The 22,755-nt window shown below is 42.8% G+C and overlaps 1 pseudogene; it reads left to right on the forward strand.

Annotated features, from left to right (window-relative positions):
• The first annotated feature begins 21,960 nt into the window (after window positions 1-21,960).
• On the forward strand, window positions 21,961-22,513 carry LOC118759117 (DCN1-like protein 1; annotated as a pseudogene).
• Window positions 22,514-22,755: the final 242 nt, after the last annotated feature.

The raw sequence follows: 22,755 nt of genomic DNA on the forward strand, positions 1-22,755 counted from the left end.
AATTTTGTGCACAGTGGCCTTGCTAAATTCCTATTAATGTTTTTTTTTCCTAGAAATTATTGTTCGCCGCACAAGTCAACCCTGTCACCTCTCAGTAATGGCAGTTTTATCTTTCCCTTTTCAGTCCTTGCTACCCCTCCCTCCTCCCTGTTTTTGTTCGTGTCCATTGCACTGTGAGTTCCGGGCACAGGTTGAGAGGTTACTCGTGTCTTATTGGAGGCTGTAAGAATCAGTCTTTAAAATTTAAAATTGGCTGTAGATTATCTTCCTTGGCAATTAGGATAAAAATATCAGTAATTAGAAATAGTTTAGTAATTTAAAGTCCAAATTATCAACAGAAAAGAAAAAAAAGTCAGAAAAATGTCATTGATATTGAAAGCAGATATACAATTGTTACCAAGCAGTAGTTATTTCCTTGAAAAAAAAAAGCTAGCAGAATTGGCTAGTATCTCTCAAGATTGCTTTTACAAAAGTATAAAAAACACAAAAATATAATCATCAAGAATGAGCAAATTATAATAATGTATGTTTCCAGTATCAACATGTAATGAGTGATAGGGAAGTATACCATTGGGATGAAGACGTTGTGTCATTGGTTAAAACATCTGGTACAAAGTTCTAGGCCCAGTTGCTCTTTGTACTAAGCATTCAAGGAAGAAATAGTGTCAATTGTACCAAAAGTTCTATCAGAAAATAGAAAAACCGAGTTTATTCTGCAACTCACATTAGAAGGTGTGAAAGAAAAATTATATGAGTGAAGTTAAGCAAGAAAAACTATACAAAATTGTTCTAGAACAAAGTGCTGAAAGATTTTTAAAAGCTGTGTTCAATTTCTTTTTTAAGTAGTTTGTAGTTTTCTTCAAATAGGTCTCCTACATTTTTGGTTAGATTTATTCCCAGATACTTCATACTTTTCTCTGTTATTTTGAATGGTATCTTGCTGGTTAGATCTTTTTCCATCTTGGGGCTGTTTGTATACACTATGGCTGTTGATTTTTGTTCATTAATTTTGTACCCTGCCACTCTACCAAACTCTTGTATAAGTTCTAGCAGTCTCTGTATTGAGTCTCTTGGCTCTTCTATATAAAGAATCATGTCATCTGCATATAGTGAGAGCTTGACTTCTTTGTTTCCCATTTGGATTCCTGTACTCTTTTTTTTTATTAACTTGTAAAACCTGATATTTCTTTCCAGTAGTTCAAAAATGGTTTGTTTAGAAGCTAAGCCCCTGATGAACATTTTAATGCTTTTCAGCATCTTACATTTAAAAATATATTGCTTTTTGATATTTTATTTATTTAAAAAATTTATTGCTATAAATATAGAGAACAGATTTCATATACTTTTTAGACACAATTCTAAGAAAATGTTTCCTTCCCTTTTCTTCCACCCTCAATTCCCATATTCTCTTCTTTTCTCTTTTCCTTTTAATTTTGCAAAAGCTGAATTTCAAACCACTGTATAATCACACTCTTTAATATACCAGTAACCATCATATTCAACAAGTAAAAAGTAGAAATACCACAGAAGTATAAACAAGGGCTAAAAACAATAAAATCTGAGGGTGTATATTTTGTTCTTATACATGTAAAAAATGATTCTGTGTTAGCTACCATGTATCAGAGTAAATATAAGATATTTATCTTTTTGGGACTGGCTTATTTCATTAAATGTAATGGTTTATTGTTGCATGCATTTTTTTTTGCAAAATACACAATTTTATTTTTTTATGACTGAGTAGAATTCCTTAGTATATTTATACTACGTTTTCTTTACCCAGTCATCCATTGATCAGCATCTTGGGTTGATTCCATATCTTGGCTATTGTGAAATGAGTTGCTATGAACAGGGGGTACAGATTACTCTTCCATATGCTAATTAAACTTGTATCCATATGGCATTGTGGGTGGTACCACTCAGAATTCTTATATCTGTAAACAAAAATCTGTGTTGATGGGCTATTGTTCTTGCTGGCTTTACATAATGCTAAGTTTTCTTTTTCTTTACATCTTTGTGTGTGAACTGCCTTACCTTAGTGTGTCTGTTTCATGCAAAAATAACAAGAGGTTTTGCTTGTGTTTTGGTGTTACATTCAGGAACAACTTTGAGTCCCTTTAAGAGTCCTGGGTCTGCTGAGTGAAGGCTGTACTTGATAGTTGGTGCTTTGCTAAGGTTCGGGACCTGGTCGCAGTGCCACTCTGAGCATCTGTTCCCCAGGCAGCCCAGCTCCTCGGGTGCTGTCAGCTAGGGCCTCTCTTGCCTCTGGCCAACCACTGCTTCCTCAGGAGCATGCATAAATTGCAGACCTTCCTCTGGATTCACAGTGCCTCAGAGATGCACAGTTTGAAATCTGTAGCAGGAGCAGCCCATCAAAAACAGAATCCCTGGGAGTTCTCTAAGTAAAAGTTAGAAATCAGCATGTAAACTGGATACTGCCGACTGAGTATCTGCAGTACTGTCAGCATCATCTTCCATCAGGGACACGGAAAGAAAGTTGCTGTGAAAATCTTCATTTGTAAAGAAAAATACCATGTATTTGAGGGGCCTACCAAGGACCAGGCACTATTTTTGTTAGGCTCTTTACAGACACCAAGTACATTGTCAGCACTTTCCAAGTGACATTGAACTTTTTTTTAAAAAAAGATTTATTTTTTATTGGAAAGGCAAATTTACAGAGAGAAGGAAGTACAGAGAGAAAGAACTTCCATCTGTTGATTCACTCCTCCAGTAGTTGCAGGGGTCTGTACTGAGCCAGTCTGAAACTAGGAGCCAAGAAGCCAAGAACTTCTTCCGGGTCTCCCACACAGGTGCAGTGTCCCAAGGTTTTGGACCATCCTTGACTGTTTTCCCACGCCACAAGCAGGGAGCTGGGTGGGAGTGGAGCAGCCGGGATTAGAACCAGTAACCATATGGGATCCTGGTACATGCGAGCAGAGGACTTTAGCCTCTAGGTTAGGGTGCTGGGCCCAACGTTTAACTTTTTGTCTTCATTTTCCTACTTGTCCTAATGCCGTTTCTAGTATCTTTCCCTGAGTGGTTTTATCTTCTGTCTACCTATTGAAAACACATATAGCATCCAGAACTAGCTATGAGAGACCAAGGGAGGAGATAGTAATAAAAATGTATTCCATGTGTAAATAAACAAATGGACAAATGGGGAAAAATTCCAAATTATTAACAAACTTAATTTGAAAGTTTAGATTTTTAAATAAATCCATGGCAATTAACTTATAAAGTAGCAGATTGAATGTGTTCATTCATTTAATAAATGATTACTAAGTGCCTGTTATTTACCAGACAGTGCAATAGGTGCTGGGGTTACAGTGGCAATTAAAATAAAGTAGTTCCTGTTCCTGTATAGCTTACAGTTTAGCCAGAGATGTAAGCTATGCAGGAACAATTAAGATGCAGCCATCCATAAAAACAGTGGGAGAGCACGGGTGATGAGGGAGCACGTGCACACAGAGGGACTGTGAGGCGTTCGCGAGCAGACACTGATGGAGGTACACGGGAGCTTAGCTAAATAAAGAGAGCTGTGAGTGGAGGGATAGAAGGAAATGAAGGCCCACTTTGCAGAAGGACAATGAAGGATGAGCCTGGAAAGATATGCAGGACCAAGTCACTGAAAGCAAGTGAAAGCAGGAGCTTGGCTTTGTCTAAAAGCAGTGAGGAGTCATACGAGGATGTTATGCACAGAGGTAACTTGACTCGCATTTTCCATGGATTCTTTGGCTAGAGGTGAAAAATGGGGTAGAAATGAGGGAAAGTGGGAGCCTGGGATGGCAGACTAGGGAGTTTGAGTAATTCAGGTGAGAGATGATGATGTCCCATGCAAGATGGCTGAGGATGAAGGGGGGAATGGATTCAGCATGAAGTGGAGTGAAGGACAGTTGGGAAGGTGCTGCTGGAGATCTGGCTCAAGCAGCTTCCTCTGGGTCTTGGGAACATGTGATCCTTGATGCCCACGCAGCCCCTTCCTCACATTTCCTGTACTCCCTTGTTCCCAGTAAGGAGGGAGAACTGCTTAAATGCTCTCTGACACCAGCTTGGGAAAGCATTATGTCTGTAATGTGGGCACTATAGAGAATGAGTGAGAATTGTGAGGCCCTGTTACCCAGGAGTTCAGGGGTCCCTGTCTGTGTGTAAATCAGACTTAGTATGATCTGTGTGTAGTGGGATTGCTAGGAACTGTCCCTCAGGGACTATTTGCATGTCAGGCTAGGAACCTGCTAGAAAAGGGCTTATCTAATAAATTTTTGAATACTACAGGCAAAAGACAAACTCAAGTGTCATAAAATATTTGTGGTGAAGAGGTTAAAAGTGTGGGCCCTGGGGTTACAGTGTGAGTGTGAATAGCAAGAGTTCAAACTCCAATTTCATCAATTACAGGCTGGTCCTTAACTGCTAGGCAGTCTAGTTTCTTCACTATAGTAAGAAAAAAAAAGATAGTATTCCTCTTTCTCTGATAGGGTTATTGTAAGGATTAAGTGGATTAACATATATAAAAGGAACTACCTCTGACACATGATGACTCAATAGAAGTTAGCTCTTTCTACTACTTTAGTTCAACTGTTTATGAACTTGTGTGATCTGATCTGGAGGGAGGGGATGGAAGACAGTAAGGTGAGATTATGGTAATGTAATATGGTCTTGGCCAAAATGTGGCTAATGCATGATGGCACACGAACTGTTGAAAGAGTGTGTGGGTGTCAAGATTGGCACCGCATCCCAGACTGGCATACACAGAGCCTGCAGGGAGGTGGCTCTCCCAGGGCACCAGAAGCAGGCTGCACCCAGATTCCATTCAGTGGGCCTTCCCGAAGGAGGCCAGGACAAGGAAAGATCAAAGACACCCCTGTTAGCGTCGCCCTGGGGCTTGAAAGGAGCTTTCAGTATTTATTCTCAGGTATATTCTGGGTAAAAGGAGCACGTGTTGTGGAGTAAGCAGTTGGGGGTTGTCTGAGTGAAGCTCCCAGCTGTGCTCCTGCTGAAGTACGTGGAGCACATGCCACTTGTTCAGGGAAGGCCCGCTGGCATGCTGACCGGAGGAGTCACTGCAGAGGTACAGTCAGGCTGGATCACAGGGCAGGACGCGGGAAGCAAGTGGAAGCTCTCAGCTAGAACCTTCAAGTGTCTCTGTTGGAATTTAGGCTTATTTGAGTAATACGAAGCTGTACGTCATTGAGCAAGGGAAAAGCTATTCTGTAATGTACAGGAAACCTTCACCACTCAGGCTTATTGTCTGCTTTTTCACTTTCATGGGACTTTTTCCTCTCTGTGTTGCAACAGTTTATGTAAATGTGTTTTCAAAATCTGACTTTTTTATCTGTAGGAAAAGTTAAGAGTTGTGATGTCCTTAAACGCTTTTAAAAGTAATAATCACATATGTTTAAGGGATACAATGATATTTCAATGCATATACAGTAAAAGGGATAATTAGTATATTCATCAACTCAGTTAGCTACATTCCATTGTATTGGGGATTTTCAAAATTGTGTTAGCCATTTTGAAATGTGTCATCGTTTGTTGTCAGTTGTGCTGGTTGTCTGTTGTGCTGTAGAACACTTGAAGTTCCTCCCCTCCCCAGCTGCACTCAGTACCTGTGAGTCGTCCTGTCCCTGTTCCTCTGTTGCACACTCTGCCCAGCCTGGAATAGCTGGGCTCTCCTAGCTCTTCTCCTAGGAGTGATGGCACGTGGCATGTGCTTTCTGTGCCTCCAAAGCTCATCCACATTGCTGCTCAGGACAGGATTTCATGCTTTTAATGGTTGAATAATACTCCACCCTGTCCATACATCATTTTTTTCTCTTTTTTTAAATTTTATATATATTTTATTTTTGAGTATGTTTATTTAGTTGGTTAGAATGGGAAGGGTCAAGGATTAGGGGAAAGTGGGTGAGACCCATTGTTTCTAAATTTTGTTTTTCATTTTTCTGTGTCTGGGAGAAGGGAGGTTTTGAGGGGAGAAGCTGTACCGAGCCTCCCAAGCACCTCAGTACCTGGGGGTAAGGAACAGCCACCTGCTGGCATCCCAGTCATCCCAGGGTCCCCAATGTGGAGCATGCTTTGAAGGTTCTGTGCGAGTGGTTTTGATGATTCTGAAATGTCAATCTCACCGCTCCAAGGATGAGGAAATACTTCCAAGGTCCATTGTTGACATAGTCTACCTTAGAGTCTCCATTCACCCAGATATTTTCTGTCAACGCTTGGCTGGTATAGTTGAACAACTTGTTCTGCCTCCCTTCCTTTAATGTGATACCAGATGTCCTCTGCAGGTCTTAATGGACTGCCATATCCTCCATGTGTATCTGGGCATGCTGTCCACTCTCTGTCTAAGCCACTGAGGAGGCCCAGCTCTGACACATGTGCTCCATGGTCAGACCACGGATCCAACGATGTTCCACATGGTTGGAGTTCTGAGCCCAGCAGTTCAGTTGCGTGGGATCCCCAAAGAAACCTTGTCTGATGTGATCCTAGACCTGATTCATGTGTGTTTACCAGTATGGGGTCTGGCTCAGTCTGTCACCCAAATCAGCCTACATACACACTAGTAGTTGCAGTTGCTGGGTCAGTTCTGTCTCCAGCCCCGTCACTTATGTAAATCAATGGATGCCACAGCAAAGCCCACCCCTGCCCACAACACGCTTGGCCCTCATGTATGCCAGTGGGAACTGAGGCTTAGTTGGAGCAAGTCCCAATAACCTCCACCAGGCCCACCCCAGCCTCAGTTCCTGTGCTTGCCAGACTGGTCCAGTGTGTCCCACATTCCATTCAGCTTCAAACACATCAATGGGCATTGAATCCTAGCTCAACCCAATCAACCCCACCATCCATCCCACACTCATGCCGGTGATGCCACAACCTGTCTAGTCAGTCCTGCCCTCAGCCCTGGTTCTCATGCTCATTGCAGCCCATCAGAGAGGTGCCCACTGTTTCCCTACTGGACCCACTCCAAGTCCTGGATCTTACACTCTCCAGGTGGTTCTGCAGTCTAGCTTGACAGATTTTGCCCCCAGTCCTAGCACTTGCCAGGTGATGCTGTGGCAGAGCCCAACCAACCTGCAGTTATGTTGGCTTATGCATGTACCAATGGGTACAGTCGCTTAGCCCAGTCTGGCTCTCCTCCTACCCTGTTCACATGCAGATCAACAGGTATTGTGGTCCTAATTAGCCTGGTCTGTCCCTATTCCCAGCTCTCACACTCACCAATGGAAGCAGTGACCCATCGGAGAGCTACCACTACCCCTCCTACCAGGCTTGCACCTCCCCACGCCCCTGGGCCTCTTGTGTGCTGGTGGGTGCTGTGACCCCAGGCTAGCATGACCTACCTCACATTGGCATTTGCTGGTGGGTGCTTTAGCCTGGCCAGGTTTGCCCCTGGTTCTAGGTTATGTCAGTGGGTGCTGCAGCACAGGCTAGCCCAGCCAGCTCCTAGTCCCAGCACTAGTGTGAACTGGTTGGTGCTGTGGTCCTATCAGACCCATCCTGCACCCCATACTGTTTCTCAGATCTGCCAGTGGGTGTTATGAACTGGTCCAGCTGGCGGGTGCCATAACTTGGCCTGGTCTGGGTTGCTCCCAGCCTTGGTTCTTGAGCTCATCTGCAGGGACTGTGTCCTGATATAGGAGTTCCCCAAGCCCCTCTATCTGGTCCCTTTCTCATGGCAGATCTTTTGCACACTGATGGACTGGCCTAGACAGACTTAGTTCATCTCCTGTCCTTGCAGAAGCAGTGGCCATGCCCAAACAGCCCATGCTGATTTCGGTTCTTGTCGTTGGGTGTCACAGCCCAGCCACACCTAGTCCATTTCCCAATGTAACTCTCAAGTGGTTCAGCGAGACCCAACACCTAGCTCAGCCTGTCCTGCACCCATACTGGCTCTCACAAGCACCACTGGGTTCTGGAGTCAAGCCCAGTCTGGCGCACCCCAGATCCTGTCCACATCCATGCTGAGGGGCACTGCAGTTATGTCCAACCCAGACCGCCACCCCCATTCTGGCTCTCATGCTCACCAATGGGAACCACCACCTAGCCAGAGCATCCTCTTAACTCCTCAACCAGGCCTTTTCCCAGCTACAGCTCTTGCATATGCCAGTGGTTGTTGTGACCCAGCTTGGCATAGTCCATTCCCCATCTTGGCCTTTGCCATTGGATGTTACAGCCTGACCTGACCCAGCCTGTCCCCAGTCCCAATTCTTGCTGATGGGTGCTGCAGCCCAACTCTGCCCAGTCTGCTCCCTTTCCTGGCTCATGCAGACCAGTAGGTGTAATAGCCTAGCCTGGCATGACCTGCACTCTGCTGTGGCTTCTGCACATGCTAGTGGGTAAGGTTAGCCCAATCCTACCCGGTCAACTCCCCTCCACAACCAACCCACACACTTGCTGATGGGTGTAGCTACCTTGCCCAGCCTGATCAACACCCTGGCATGAATCACATGTTCACCAGCAGGTGTAATAGCTCATTGGGAGAGTTTCTCAAGTTTCCCCACTAGGCTCACCACTGGACCCAGATTTCATATGTTCTGGTGGGTGCTAGGTGCCCCCTGGTGTAGTCTACCCCCTCTGTTCCAGCCTTTGTATGAGCTGGTGGATGTTGTGGCCCAACCTTTCCCACACCTCATTCTTAGGTATATCTGTAGGTACTGCAGCCTAGACCAGCTTGGCCTACTCCCAGCTGCAGTACCCATGAATGTCAGAGGGGTTCCATGGTCATGCCTAGCTTAGCCGTCACTACTCCCAGCTGTTAAGCAAACCAGTGGAAATTGTAGCTCCACAGGGGTGAACCCACATATCCTCCACAGAATCTGCTCCCAGGCCTGGTTCTCTCATGTGCTGGTTACTGTCATGGTCCAGCCTAACATTACCCATCCCTTGTTCTGACTCTTACTGATGGGTACTATGATATAGTCCTGCCAGGTATGCCCCCAGCTCTAACTTAAGTGTGGGCTGGAGAGTGGTGGTCGGTGGTGATCTATGCTAACAAGTCCAGCTCAGGTCTCCCACATGATGACCCTTAAAAGTCTTCCAGTCCCCCCGTCCCAAACTGTTCAGTCTCAGCACCCTTGCTTACCTGCAAGTACAATGGCTTGTCAGCGGAAGTCAGAAATCATTCCTCACCTATGACATACTCCCTCAGCAGTCCTCCTTCCCACCATCCCCTTGCCCTCTTCCTAATCAATGCACAGTCTCTGCAAGCAGGAGCGCTTGGGTTTCCCAGCCAAGCCTTCCTAATCCCAGCCCTCTGATGGGGTGGTGTGCTGACCTGGAGCTCTGCCCTGCCACCCAGGCCACAAGCTTCTGGCACGTGTACCAACCAGGACCCTATTCCTCCACACACCCCAAACCAAGTCCCGATCGGAGTTCCCCAAGCCTGGTCCACAAGCCCTCCAGGCCAGTGTGCTATCCTAGGTCTCTCCCCTGCTGTTCTCTCTCCCCACCCAGGACCAAGGACGGGAGGAAATCCCTAGGTTTGCTCTGCCCACCTAGGGGCAAGCCCTCAGGTCCTTGTATGCCCCTGCTGGCTCCATTCCCCCTGGTGATCCACAAGCCTGCATGCCCAGGCCTCCACAGGACACTGCCCTCCCGTGCAGCCTCAGGATGGTGGCACATCACCCTCCTGCACAGGTGCAAAATGACAGCATGCTACCCTCTGTCCTGAAATTTAAAGAAGAAATATGTTGAATGACTCAAACTGAGAAGATCAATGGAACAGAATAGAAACCCCAAAAGGGAGCCCACACACGTATAGCCAAGTAATCTTCAACAAGAAAAGTGAAAATAGTCAATGGAAAAAGTCTGGTCTCTTTAACAAATGCTGTTGGGACAACCGGATGGCAGATGTAGAAGAAAGAAGCAAGACCCACCCCCAGCATTCACTGTATACACACATCTGCTTTAAATGGGTCAAAGACCTAAATCTGCAACTGGAAATCATCAGACTGTTAGAGAAAGCAATTTGAGCACTCTGAGATATTGGTATTGGTACAGACTTCTTAGATAAGTCGCCCAAAGCACAGGTAGTCAAAACTGAAACAAATGGGAATACATCAAACTAAGAAGCAAATAATCAAAAGAAGTAGCCAACAGAATGGGAGAAAATCTCTGCACACTACACAGCCGACAGGAGACCAATGTCCAGAATGTACAGTGCGTTGTGATGTCCTGCCTAGTAACTGGGTAAATGTAAGTAAAATGTTTCACTGCTGATACGGAGATGCTCCAGCATATTAGAGAATGCCGAAGCAGTGGTTGTGCGGACCTGATGGCTGAGGGGTGTTTCTTTCTCTCCATCATCCAGCTCCCTCTTGGGAGGGGCTTTCCCCCTCATCTACTCACATTCGCTTCACTTCACAAATTAAACTTCTCTGTCTGCAAAAACAAACAGGCAAACAAACAAAACCATGTACAACCGATCTGTCAGAAGCAAAGGTCACAGTGGCTTGTGACTGGCATTTGCATTGGGATTGGAGGCGAGTCCTGTGAGAGTCCAGGAAGATATGTGTGAATTGAAGTGGATTATGGAATACCCAACTGGTCTACCACAGAATTGATTGCTTGATGTGTGAGGAGAACTACTTCCTCTGGTTGCTGAAGTGATCTGTGGTATATGATGTGTGCAACTTGTAAGGACACTTTGTTTCTTGTTTCATCTCTGTTACTTAGCACTCCAGCTGATAGTTTTCCTTGCAAAAAAATTTTGAAACCTGTGCACAGGAGTCTTTAAAAATTTCATAAAAATGTGTAAAGAAAGAGCTACATGCAGAAATAAACTTATTTTTCTTTCAGCGTTACACAGACTTTTTGAAGTACCCTCCTGTAAGCAGCTCTGAAAGATTCTTTCGTGGCATATCCATGGACGTGGAGACGCACCTGTGGTGGCTGGATGCTTTGCACTTTCTGGGCGTGGGAACAAGTGGAACAGGCATCACAGTGCGCTCCTTTTGGACAAATAAAATAAGGACATGTACGAGTTGATACTCTTCTGCATCTGTAGCTATTGTATAGATAAGCACAGTTAATGTTGCTTCAGGTGCTTAAAAGTAGTAAACTGAGAAATTCAGTTTCTCATTCATCTGGTTGATAAGCTCAGTTTAAACTGTAAGAGTAGTTTCCTGAGAACATGTTATTTATGTGATAGCTCTTAAAAATACTTACTCATTTGAGAGGCAAAGAGAGAGTTTCCATCCTTTGGCTCATTCCCCAAATTTCTTCAGTCGCCTGGGCATATCCTGGCAAACTGCAGGAACTAGGAACTTCGTCCAAGCACCTGGGCCGTCACCTGCTGACTTCCAGGTGTGTTAGCAGGAAGCAGATTGGAAGAGGTATATTCTGGACTCCAACAGGAGCTCTGATCTGCGATTTGGACATCCCAAATGACAGTGTCATTACTTCTACCTTTCAGATAGTATTTTAAATCATAAGTTTAAAAATAATGAAGCAGCCTCACAGTTTTGAAAGTGGAGAAAAATCATCTCCCCCAATCCATAACTTGAATGCCACTCTCCCTGACATTTTGGGATCTCTTCCTTAAGATTCTTAACCACCATCTCTACATAGTCTTTGCACATTTGTGACTTAGAATTTATGTTATGCTTTCAATAAATGTCATGAACAGGGCATTTTGTACCTTGGCAAAGTCTTTTAAACACTGTGATGTTACACCCAGTCTAGTATTTATGATACTTTACTTCTAGAAATGAAATTGTTTCACATAGCACTGTGGTAAATGGTTTAATAATATGGAATTGTTTCCTTAGGAGATATGAAGATAATTCAAAGTAAAAATCATTCTAATTAGAAACTGGGAACAAAAGTGAAAAACCCCAAACCCTGTTAAGTTTTAAAGATTTTAGCTGATTTCTAAAAGCATTAAAGTATGTTAACTTTAGATAAAGTTGATTAGAACAGTGGACTTGGCCAGGTTTTCCTTTGTTATAAAAACATCAAGCATTTGTTTGTATAAAGAGAAGCAGACACCAAGTACTGCTCTATTTTATTTATATTGTCAAAACTGACACAAATAATTACCAATTGATGCAAACATAAAAACTCTAAGTAGGGTAAGGCTTATTGACTTCTTTTTTCTATATTACCATATACCTAATGATATCCCTAAGAATTGGGTTTCTCCTGTAACTTGGAACCAGGGCTCTTTGAATTTGTGTCAGCTCTGGAATCCTCACATACTCACCGTCTTTGTGGGAGAAATACCTAGAATTATTATTAGCATACTCAAAGTACATTCCAAGTAGATTGTATAATGACTACCCAATAGATTACAAAAAGTTTGGTTTTTCTATGAAGAACTGATTAAAATTCAATTCAATTCAGGAATGCTTTTTTATTCTTATTTTTTATTTATATAAAATGAGTGTTTTCACATTTTTCATGATCCAGATTTAGCAGCATAGTCTCCCTTCACCCTCCCCCACCGTAGAATATGTTTTGAGGTAATGGTAATTTATTGAGTTTAAGATTATCCTTTAATTCAAATATTCTGAGTGCCTCACCTCTGTGAATTTAGTCTTCCTAAGGGGCAGTGTGGGCTTGAACACATAAGCAACTGAAAAAAAAATAGAAATATATGAAATGTAATACTTCAGCACTGGCAAATGTTAAGTTAAAATTTTAAGATCATTTACCAAATAAATGTATATCAAACATCCTCTACGTACCAGCAAATGACTAATGCATAGAGCCAGGCTGGTGTGTTCTGTGAACTCTGACATTTTCCCTTTCTCCTCTCCATTTCGCGTGGTTTACCTGTCACTATTTTAGTCTTTTCTCACTGCATTGAAAGTTTCAATTGTTAATGTTATATGCACACTATGAATAGAGTGCCAAACATTGGCCAGACACAAGAGTGCAGATGGCTAAGAGCAGGGGACTAGCCAAAGGCTCTTCCTATCACAGAGAATACCTCCAAAATAAAAACATCTACATCTTCTTCCTTCTTCCTTGCTGGCAGAAAGACAGCAGGGAGAACCGAAACAATTTAGAGTCTGTCATTAAGAGTTGTGCAGGGTAACAGCTGAAAATATGAGCTGTGGCTTTGGAAGCGAACACTCGTCTAATTGAGAATGAATACATTAGAAAAAGAAGAGATATCATTGAAATTTTCCAAATACTGTTTTGAAATTCTAGAATTTATTAAACATGGCATTTTTAGATGACAAATTATTCTGGAAAGTTCATGTGCCGCATATTGACCATTAAAACTGACATTGCCTCTAAAACAGATTGATCTTATGGCAAACATGGAAAGCTGTTCCTTACATGCTTATAGTGCCTAATCCTGTTTTCTTTCTCAATGACTTACTTAACACTTCTGTTAACACCAGCTTTTCTTGGTTTCTTGGCTTCATGCCTGGTTTAGGAATAAAAACCTGTTTTGAATGAGGTGAACCTTTTTTAGTTTTTCGTTTGAATGTGATATTAACATAAAGACAAGAGACTCATACATACAGATCTTTTCTTGAAAGATTGATTCCATTTGTTTGAAAGGCAGAGATAGAGACGGAGAATGAATCTTCCCCCCGTGCAGCCCCCAGATGATTGTAGTGGCCTCGTGGGACTGGGCCAGGCTGAAGCCAGCAGGCAGGAGCGTCCTCAGGCTGTCCTGTTTGGGTGTAGGACACAAGCACTCAGGCTGTGCTCTGTGGCTTTCCCAGGCCTGTTAGAAGGGAGCTGGGTGGGAACTGGAACAGCCAGGACTCAGACTGGTGCCCATACTGGATGCTGACATCAAGGCAGTGTGCTAACCCATTAAGTCACAATGCCGACATACGGTTACAGGAATATAATGATATTCCCTTCCTTTGTCTCTTTTCTTCCTTCTTTCTCCCTTTCTCCCTTCCTCTCTCTCTGCCTCCCTCCATCTCTCCCCCTCTCTCTCCTTTCCTTCTGTTCTTCCTTTCTCTCTCCATCTCTTCAGTTCCTTTCCCTTCCCTTGCTGTGTCTCCTTCTGTCTCTCACTTCCTTTCTTTTCTAATTCCTGAGATAACATATTTTAAATTTACATTACAAACACTTCATGCTCCGCTAAATGAAGAGTGTGGGTGAAAAGTAGAAATGCCATAGTTGAGCAGGAATATAGGCAAGGACTGTAACAGTAATCAGATGAAAAATGAGCATTTTGCTCTTATGTAGTAAATTTTAAAACAATTAATAATCAAATTTGTAGTGGTATGTCATTCTTAACTACTAGTTTGATGAAGGTAAACTAAGTTTGGCAAAACTGTATTTGCAATAATACAGATACACAAAGGCATTCTAAGTGTTATTTTTTTTTCTTTTTAAAATTTTACTCTCCCAGGGAAGGAATAATGTATGGTAGTCCAGCTTATTTCAGTAAGTGTGATGTCCTTCAGTCAAATCCATTTTGGTACAACGGTATAATTTAATATTTTTATAGCAAAATAATATTCCATTGTGTATGAGTATATATAAAAACTATACACATGGTGGTGCCAGGCATCTCTTTGATACAAAATATTCATCTACTTCCAATGTATAACCAGTAGTAGGTTTGCTGGATAATGTAGAAAATCTACTTCCTCCCCACCTTTTCCCTTCCTGGATCACTACCCCCTGAACATGGCCCACACTTGTCTACATTCTTCACCCTCTGAATAAACCTTACCATTTTCTTAAATCGTGTTAGTGTCTGATCTTAAAATATTTTTAGAGTAAGAGGCAAGAACCTAGGAAATAAGTATTAGTCTCAAAGCTAGCCCAGAACCCATTGGTCTGTGTGTCAGTGTTTTGGTCATCACTAGCTCTGGACTTCACCTTGCTCGTGGTGTAGACTCAGAGAGGCATTGGTGAGTTCTTGATTTTCACATAGAATAACTGGATTGTGTTTTTGGCTGTTAGGTTTTGATTTCCGGTGTTAGTTCTAGCCCAGCTCCAGCTGTTATGGGCAGTTGAGGAATGATCAGTGGGTAAGAGCTCTCTATCAAGTATCTTTCTCTGTTTCACTGCCTCCCTCCGAATAAAAAGTAATAATAATATGAGCTGATCTCAGTTAAAAAATGAATATTTATAATTTGTATTTTCCCACTCAGTAGTCTTTCATATTTATTATATTCTAGTAATGATATGAATGCAAATGTGCTTTGGACATAAAGGTAAGGGCAGTATTATCCCAAGTCATGATGAAATACATCCATTTGGAACTATTTCTCTTAATTCTTTGTCTATTATGGACAGCTTATCACCCACACAAGGTTTTGGCTTGGTTCACTCAGTCCCATGACTTCCGTTTTCATCATCCTACCTGTGAGAGAAGGTATTTCAGGCAGAAGTTCTTGCCTGAGGCCAAGGAGGTTGTGTGGCTCAAGTATCTGCATGTTCTGCATGGAAACACCTCACCTCTGCAGGAGCTTATAATTAGTAACAGCTTGAAATCGTTCACGTTAAGTGGGAAGAAATCATTTGGAGATTAGATTGGGTGTGTGTAAGAAATGAGGAGGTGATAAAAAGCTTAGTGCCAAGTTGTCCTGTTGCAGACGCCCAGTGTAATTCCCCTGCTATGTAAGCCATTCCCCCTTTCCGTGGTTGTTTCTGTACCAGTGGTGAAAGTGAGGCATCGCTTTGGGATGGGAGGGAACTGGAGAGGCACAGGTTTGGTGTGTGAGATCACATCCTGCACCAGGGAGGGTGGCGCCTGCCGCAGCACTGCCTTAGGACATACCAAACCCATAGCTTCACATGACACTGATACCCATTGCCCTTTTTGGGATTCTGGGCCTTTCCTGTATATTCAGGGTTGGGTGTAATGGGATCCTGTAAGAATTAATCTCAGCAACTTAACCACTGGCTGAAAAGCCCATGATGTTTGTAATAAAAGCTAAACTCTTTTCCATTATGTTAGGCCAGCAGTTTCCGACTGGTGATAGTTTTACCCACTAGTGGGTGTCTGTCAGTTCCTGGACACGGTTTAGTGGTCATGATGTAGGGAAGCCAATGTCACTGGTCTTTTATTTTTAATCTATTTTATTTTGAATTTTGAATTATGTGGTACAATTTTGTATAGGCTGTGATTCCCCCTCCAAACTCCCATCCCCCGTCAGATTTTCCCGTTTTGTTACAATAGTGTAGTCCTTCATAAGGAATCATAATTCCATTAGTCTCGTATTTAAGTGTACCCAGACATTGTTGGTACAGACAATGTCAGACAGTCCAGTATCCCATTGTCTACACATGTCCAACAGTTTCATTGGGAATCCATCTTTCGTCTGGAAGCAGGTATGCGTGTTCCATTATTCCCCCACATCTGTATATGATAGACCCCAGTCCTCCATCACTATACATTTCCATAAGTGGGAAGTCATGAAGCAAAGTCAACAACTGGTATGAGTTAGAACATCCACAACAACATCCACAACCAATTACAGCACCATGAAAAAGTGTGCCACTGAGTAACCAACACATGGGTGACAAAAAGAAACACAAAAGTCTCTTGGGAAAAATGATGCCATCGTCTAATCCATAAGCGAGCAATGAATTCGACAAGAAAAAAGAAATTGTTTGGAATAAACCAAACTGAAATTAAAAAACCTCAAAACACACATGGGATACAGCCAAAAAAAAAAAAGCAAACAAACAAACAAAAACCAGTATGGATTGGATTATTGAAGTTACACTTTCCATGTTGGTTTCCTTATATAAGAGAGAATATATGGTATTTGTTCTTTTGTGATTGGTGATGTCACTGGTCTTAATGGGTAGAAGCTGCGGACACAGTGCAGGGGATACTGCCACAACACAGAATTATCTGGTCCTAAATGTTAATGTAGAGCTTGAGAAAACCTGCAATCAGTACAAGTCTCTTTGCTTTTTGAGAGAGGTGGGCTGATTGGGCTACATTAGTCTTATAACAGTCTTGGAGCAGCAGAGAACATGTTAAGTCTCCTTAATGTGTAAAGTCTCTTGGGCAAGCAGACCAAGCATTGGGAGCTGTGCAGCCTGGGCTTTGAGGCACATTCCCCAGGGTTTTCAGGATCCTAGAGGAGCGACCTTCCACGTTGCCTGAGGGAGTGAGGAAGGTTTGTCACCAGCAGGAAGTTACTCAGATGACAAAGGTGCTATGACACTCAGCTGCTTTCATTGGCCACTGGGTAGCAGAAAAGTCTATGAGCAGAAGGAAACAAAGTTTTGCATGTAAGCCTCATCTGTTCCCACTGTCTCTGACTGGGTAATAAAAATTGTATGCGGGATGCAAAATCAGGCTGGTTAGCTACAGCTGAGCCAAACTCAAAGGGTCTCACCAACAAAAACAGCAGTAGGTATTGGAATCAATAACAACAGATGTTATCATGGCAACCACAGCCACTATACCGAAGAAGAATGTCCCAGGCAGAAGCAACAGCCAGGAAAAAGCCAGAAAGGGGAACTTGGCTCTACTGGGGCCAGTGAGCCTTCAGTCCAGGAGGTGTGGGACGAGGCAGGAGCCAATGATGGAGAGGGCAGGGACCAAGTCGTTCAGCAACTCGGTGCCGTGACAGAACTTTATCCTGTGATTGCTACACTATTAAAGGACTTGAGGTGGCATGGTAAGCACTGTTTTTATAATGAATGTCTGTGGTGACATCAAGGATAGAGAAGCAGCAGCTAAGCCCTGCCATTTCAGGAACCCCGAGCTTTGAATTGTAGTTAATGATTAACTAGGTTCAGTTCGATAAAATATAAAAATTGCCTCACACTTTAGTTGCCTCAGGCAATTAAAATATTAGTTTTCATTTCCCCACATATCTGAGAGCACACTTGTTTTTTTTAAAATTGTATTTTTGACAATCTTTACATAGTTAATTAGGGTAAAAAGGTTCAAGGGCTACAGGAAAGTGGGTAAGACTATTATTTCCACATTGTTTCCTTCATGTATCTGAGGTAAAGGGGGATATTAAGCGAGAAGCCCCACCCTGTCTCCCACCCACCCCGGATCCCTGATGTAGGGCATGCTCCAAGGGTCTTTCTCAAGTGGTTTTGAGAGTTCAACGGTTATGAATTGCTGCCAGTCTTGCCATTCTAAGCACGATGAGGTTGTTGAAGAATCCACTGATTGACATAGTCCATCTTAGAGTCTCCATTTGCCCAGTTTTTTATTGCCAACATATGGCTGAGGTGGTTGATTCACTTGTTCTGTCCTCTGTCTTTTCATGGTTGGGGTTCTGAGTCCAGCAGTTCCACTGGGAAGATCCCCAAAGAAACTTTGAGGTGAACCCAGACTAGATTCTTGCGTGTACTTGCCAGTACAGGGCCTGGCACAGTCCATCTCCCTGATCAGCTGGTGGTTGTAATTGATGGGTTGGTTGTTTTCAGCCCTGTCTTCCACTGGAACCAACGGGGGTTGCAGTTCAGCCTGATTCTGCTCAGCACACACTCGGCCCTCACATAAACCAGTGAGAGCTGTAGCCTAGTCCGAGCGACCCAGAATTACTCCCACCAGGCCCGCCCCCTATCCTGGTTTGCCAGTATGTGCAGCAGACTAGTCCAATCTGTCCCACATCCCATTCGGCTCTCATACATGTCAATGGGTATTAAAGCCTAGTTCCATCTAACCAGCTCAACTATCCAGTCCTCACGGATGTTGCTGGGTGCTTTTCTGTCTAGCCACCCCTGCCCCTGGCCTGGTTTTCGTGCCCTCCAGTGGGAGTGGTAACCCAAGAGGGAGGAGCCCACTGTTTCTCTTCTAGGCCACTCCCACTCCCGGATTATGCACTCCCCAGGTGGTTCTGTGGTTTAACTTGACAGATTAGGCCCCAGTGCCAGCTTCTACCAGCTAATGCTGCAGCTAAGCCCAACCAACCCTCACACTGGTTTTGCATTTCATCTACCATGTTTGTCGTGTGAACCTGGTCAGGTCATTTTCCATGAATAAAGTTATCTATCTTCTCTTGTCGTTATCACTGATTAGCATGAAGATTCAATGAGGTGGAGTTTCCAAAACTAACAGTGTGACTGGAGACTATAATACAAGTGTGTTTTTTTTTTAAATAGTTGGTTACTTGTCATAAAGCAAATGGAGAGAGGAAGGCATGATTTGGAGAAAAAAGAAAAGCCAGGCGGACTTGCTGTAGACACATTTTAAACGGAGAGTATGTTACAGGGAGCAATTAGTGATGACACCTGCAGTTTTTAGTGTGAACAACTGTGTGAATTGTAGTTTTGTCTCCTGAGCTTTGGGGTACAGGTGAAGACATTTATTTGACATTTGAAGCATTTGAAATGCTGATAAAGTATGTAATTTGTGGTGTCAGAGAAGAAACTGCACGTGCACTCTGCACATAGAGTATTCTGCAGCAGGAATCCAGATATGGGGCTGACAACGCAGGAGCGTGGTCCCCCAGGGAGCAGGGAGATCAGAGAGACGAGGAAGTCGTCAGAGTGTGAGGTCCACAGAAGCCCACCAGCTTCGGGGGCCACCAACAGAGGAGCCTGAGAAAGGGAAGAAATGTAAGAGCAGGTTTTAGCTTAGCACTTGGGAAGAAATTTTACAAGATGTCAAAGCAAGTTTTCTGCCTCTACATCGGGTATCAAAGGGACATGGCCATTTTCCTGCTGTGAAAGTAGAGAATTATTCTAATAGAAACTGATACTGTCAGCACCAGAGTCAGGTACGGTCCTGGGGCACAAGATTGCTGTGAGACAGAGTCAGGGAGACCCAGGCTGACTCCTGACCCCATGGCTCCTTGGTCTGTCAAGTGGCACAGTAAGTGTTACAGATAAAGCAGTAGCCTGTGATAGGTCTGTGGTAAACTCAGAATGAAGAGTCGCCGTGATCAGGATGGCCACTAGTGTTGCTCTGACCATTCCTATTACTTCTTAGAGGTCATGGGCATGTTGATTAAACTGTGAAGCACAGGGCGGTTGGGACAGGAGTGTGGTTCTGGGCACCACTTCTCTGGGATGAAGCCTCGGTATGGTGGCTCTTCCCAACTCAAGTGATGAATTTGTGTGGGCACAAAAGTACAATAATGTGTTTTTACAATTCAGATCTTTCTTAAAAGAAGACAGTAATTTTGTGTTTGAAATCCACCACTCCCCAGGATCTGACAAATGCAATACTGCACAAAAAACCCTGAGTCTTTATTCCTTCAAATGAGGCTTTGGTTCAAAAGCTCTAAATAAGAAAACACTGAAGATCAGGGCTGTTTCTTGTTCTAGTTTAATGTTTATATATCTGTTTGGAGTTTGTGATGGTTGCCTAGTAAGCTGCATCACTATTTAATGTACATTGCATGCATGTGACTAATAAACTGACTAGACTGTGAAAGCTTAAGGAGCTCATTGAACCAAAAGAATTTTCCTTCCCAGTATTCATAACAGGCATTGTTGAAGCATTGTTCAAGCAATGCCTTGATCTCTTCAGTTTCCTTGTGAGGAAGTTTTCTCCTGCACCCAGCCAAGCCCTCACTCAGCTCTCGCCTCCTTGGGGAAGATGTTCCTGACTTCCCACACAGCTCCCTATTGGACTTGCCCATGCTGTTTTGTGTCTCTTCTGAGATACTTCTAGATGCTTCTTTGTGTGAGTGCACACCTGATTGACATATATCTCACCCTGACAACAAAGACCCCATGAGAACGAGACATGTTTCTTTGAAAATAGCTGTTGACAATCTCTTGAGTAGCCAAATAACACGTACCTTTAGACTAAAGGCAGGTGTGTAGTAAAAACTTCAGCATTGTTTTTGCTCCACAAAGATCTTCTTACTTATGGCAGACTTTTGTTTTAAAATGTGTTCCAATTATGCTAGTACAAGTAGAAATATAGGGAGCAGTTGATCATTGAGGATTACCCCTTAAATTTAGACTCAACAAATGTGCAATCCCCACTTCATTCCACACTAGCCATTATCCATAAAGGTCACAAGAAGATGGGTCGGACAAGTAGGGCACGGCTTATTTAACATACACCTATAAAATATACACTACTACCTGGGCTGCTTTTTTGTAAAACTGTCAGTGTTGAGCTTGGGCTATGAGTCATTGTGATGCTTAATAACATAAGAAAGAAGTCTGCTCCGCCACGAGGAATTTCTTCTTGCCAAAGAGTGGTTCCTTGACTTCTTATGGAGTAGCATAAATCTGAAAATACAAATGCTGTGAGTAACAACTGCTCTTAGTGAACTGGGTTAAGGAGGGCTCCCTTTGAACCACACCCTTGGCAGCATTTGTTACTATCTCTTTTAGCCAGCTTGATGGCGTGTGGCAGCATTTCTTTTTGGTTTTTATTTGCATTTTTTTTCTGATGGCTAGTGATGTTGAGCATTTTTTAAAATAATTGTTGGTCATTTTATTTCTTCTCAGGAGGACTGTCTATTGTTCTCCCATTTCTTAACCTCATGATTGCTTTTGCTGTTGAGTTTTTCAGTTGATAACATATTCAGCATATTGATCCTTTATCAGACGGGTGGCTTCCAAATATTTTCCCTAGTCTGTTGTATGTCTCTCTGTTTATTATTGATCATTTCCTTCACTATGCAAAGCTTCTGAGTTTGATATAATTCTATTTGTCTATTTTTGCTTTTGTTACCTGTGCATGGGGCCTGTCCAACAAATAATTCTCTGCACCAATATCTTAGAGTTTTTGCTTTATATTTTGTTCTAGCAGTTGTATAGTGTGAGGTCTTAATTTTAAATCTTTGATGGTCCATCTTCAGTTGATTTTTGTACATGGTGAGAGATATGGATCTAATTTCATTCTTGTACATTTTTACATCCAATTTTGCCAGCACCACTTGTTGAAGATATTGTCTTTACTCCACTGTATCTTCTGAGCACTTCTGGCCAAAATCAGTCTGTTGTGTGTGTGAAGATTAGTTTACGGGCTCTCGCAAAAACCTGGAGGACACCAACATAGAAAAACCAGAATTATTGCGTAAGGATAGAACTCTCCAGGTTATGATGTTCAATCATCTAGTAAAAAAAAAAAAAAAACAAAAAAAACAAGAGCTAACAATGACAGGAAATTGTCCATCTCAAAATTACTGAAAGTTAAATGTTACAACAGATAATTTTCCCTAAAATTCTGAACTTTGTATATGAAACAGTATAAAGGGATCATTGGACAAAAAGATGTTAGAACAGCTGTACAACAAAGATCCACAACGTAAAAATAAAACTGGAATCAATGGTATACAGCAGTTCTTGGATGACCTGGCACTTGATCAGCCAGCATTAGTGTATTGCATGGATGTTGACAGCAGCGATTCCACATGCGTTTTCCCAAGAGGAGTTCATGGACAGCATGACAGCTGGGCTGTAGCCACGCAGAACAACTGAAGGCCAGGATGTGAAAGAATGGAAAGAACCAAACTAATTTAGCAACTTTTAGGAGCTTGCTTTTAGCTTTGCAAAGACTCCAAAAGGATGATATCTGGAAAGAGCTGTTGCCTACTGGAAATTAGTGCCTAATGGAAGATTCAAATTCTTAACCTTGTGGAGCAAATTTTTGTTATATCATCATAAACAATATCTAAAGATACTTGAACTATTTCAGACTTCAGTATGATGATTACAGATGACATGTTTGATTATGATGGAGGAAAAACAGGGGCCATTCTTGATGAATTTGTGGTATCACATATTCTCAAATTGTTGGGACAAGAAGTACAACAGTGCAGCATTAAAGCAGCACGTTAGAATGTACCTAGTCTGTGCAACAAATACGATGGAGAATTACATGATTGCTTCTGGCTGGACTGAACAGGGCAGGCCTCCCCAGGTCAACTGAGTGTTGAGACCAGCTGCAAA

The sequence above is a fragment of the Ochotona princeps genome, chromosome 10 (genome assembly GCF_030435755.1).
Source record: "Ochotona princeps isolate mOchPri1 chromosome 10, mOchPri1.hap1, whole genome shotgun sequence".
Classification (NCBI taxonomy): domain Eukaryota; kingdom Metazoa; phylum Chordata; class Mammalia; order Lagomorpha; family Ochotonidae; genus Ochotona; species Ochotona princeps.